Consider the following 2,158-nt stretch of genomic DNA (forward strand, 5'->3'; position numbering starts at 1 on the left):
CAGGTCGCCGGCGCACACAGGCGGCCTGTGCAACGCGGCCCCCGGCTGGTGTCACCCTGCTCCCTGCTCGGTCACCCCGGCAGGCGGGGATTTCGCCTACGCTGCCCTGGCTCCCCTGGAAGGGGCGCTCTCCCACCCTCAGACGCCTCGCTGGCCTCTGCACCCCCCGAGCAAATGCCCGGAGGACCGGGACGCGCAGCGCGACTGCCTGCCGGGCCCTGGCGCGGTGGGATAGCCAGGCCCCGCTCAAGCTGTGCCACAGGGCGGAGGTGTGCTTCCGCCACCCACGTGCCAGGGCAGTCCGTGGTGGGGCTGGGGCCAGGGGACCCAGGTGTCTGGGGCGGCGTGGGAACCCCGAGCAGGGGCAGCTCCACCTGCCCAGCCAGCGCCCCCGGAGCGCTCCGCGTGACCGGAGCAGATGCAAGCCGTCCGGGCGCCCTCCCCACCGCCCCAGGAGCCCGGGCACTGGTCTGCACTCCCCACCGGCTTGCTGCTGGATGAGCTCCTGGCGTGCCCAGAGTTTCTGTAGCGGGCGCAACCTTTCCTAGAAACAGCGGCCCCGGGGCAGCTGAAGGACTTGGAAGAGCCTGCCTGGCTGGAACCACCCCCCAAGCGAGGAAGAATACCGGGCTCTGATGGAGGAGCTTTAGGACGCGGGGTGGGGACCAGGTCGGGGCAGGGTGGTGGCCTCTATTTCGCAGGGAACCCCGGGCTGGGCAAGGACGGGCGTGTCTTCCCTCCGGGCTGACCCGCCTGGGATTCCTGCCTTCTAGGTCTGGGCCCGGTGAGAAACTCCGCAAAACGGAGAACTGCCATTCCTTCCCGGGCGTCCCGGGGATCCCGGAGCCGGAGCCGGCCCAGGTACCAGCAGGGGGGCCGTTCATCTCGCATGCGCGAGTTTGCGGGCAGCCACCTGGCCTCCTCTGGCAGCATCACGGGCAGAGCTCTCTTGCCTTATGGCCACACCACCACCGCCTGACCACCAGCTACCCCCGCCCCGACCCCGGCAATATGCGTCCTCCCCCGGGCTGGGTGGAGACCCACGTCCCGCGAAACTCCGGGCCCAGGCAGTGTCCAGTCCTTCTCTCCCTCCCGGGGCTCGCCCCCTCTGCGCCTCCGCTCCGCCATCGCTCGCCCACCCGTGCCTCTGCAGCCTCTCAGCTGCCACCATGGAGCACCTGGCGGCTAAACGCAGACCACAGACCCCAGGCACACCGGGGATGCTGACCCTTCCAGGCCGGAGGGAAGGCAGGTACAGATGGAGTGAGGAATGGGAGACCTAGAGGGACGGAAGGATGGACGGAGGGACACTGTAAGGGAGGGAGGGAGGGACGGACGGAGAGAGGGAGGCAGTGAGGAACGGAAGGAATGACAACAGAGCGACCGACGGACAGTGGTAGGGCGGGAGGGTGCACGGGACAGAGGGAGGAAGACAGAGAGAAAAAACGGTCTCGGGCCTCCTGGAGCGACAGAACCCCTGCGCTCCGGGAAAACGGCAAGCGCCAGGCGCGGGCGAAGGGCTGGACCCACCGTCGCCCGCCGCCTAGGCGGTCGGCGGGTGGGGCACCCATTTGCCCCGGTTCGGTCGCCCAAGGAATGGGCGGTTTCCTCGAAGAGAAAAGACGTGGGACTCGCTCGGGTTGCCGTCGGGTTTTCACCCTCGTGGTTTACAGACCACAAATCCCCAGGCCAGGCCGAGCCCTGCAGGGGAGCGCCAGGCCGACAGCCCCGACCACAGAGGAGCCACACTCAGGATGACAGAAGCGAGATTTCGGATTCCACGTCGCTCGGCCCTCTGCAAGGGGGCCAGTCGCTCACTTCTCTCCAGCACCCCGAGAGGCTGACCATGTTGACTGTTTGCTTCCGGAGCCCTTCGGGCACCCAGACACCTCCAGGGAAGGGTGGAAGACCAGCATCCTGTCCTCGCCCTCCTTGCCAGCCTCCAAACCGGCCACACTGCAGACTCCCCACGTTGCGGGACACGGGAATCCATCGTCAGGCCACCACGCCGGGGACGTATCTCGTCTCTGGGGTTTCGCTCTGGTCTTCGACCTGGAAATGAACGGGAGCCACACACCTGCGTGTGTGAGACTGTCGCGGCAACGGCGACGCCCACAGGCATTGGGTGTCTTCACGGAGAGGGGGCCTGGAAAACTCA

At 67.7% G+C, this 2,158-nt stretch overlaps 1 pseudogene; it reads left to right on the forward strand.

The window, feature by feature from the left end:
- Nucleotides 1–4: 4 nt before the first annotated feature.
- On the forward strand, nt 5–650 carry LOC116465505 (double homeobox protein 4-like protein 4; annotated as a pseudogene).
- Nucleotides 651–2,158: the final 1,508 nt, after the last annotated feature.

The sequence above is a fragment of the Hylobates moloch genome, unplaced genomic scaffold (assembly GCF_009828535.3).
Source record: "Hylobates moloch isolate HMO894 unplaced genomic scaffold, HMol_V3 SCAFFOLD_5742, whole genome shotgun sequence".
NCBI classification, from domain to species: domain Eukaryota; kingdom Metazoa; phylum Chordata; class Mammalia; order Primates; family Hylobatidae; genus Hylobates; species Hylobates moloch.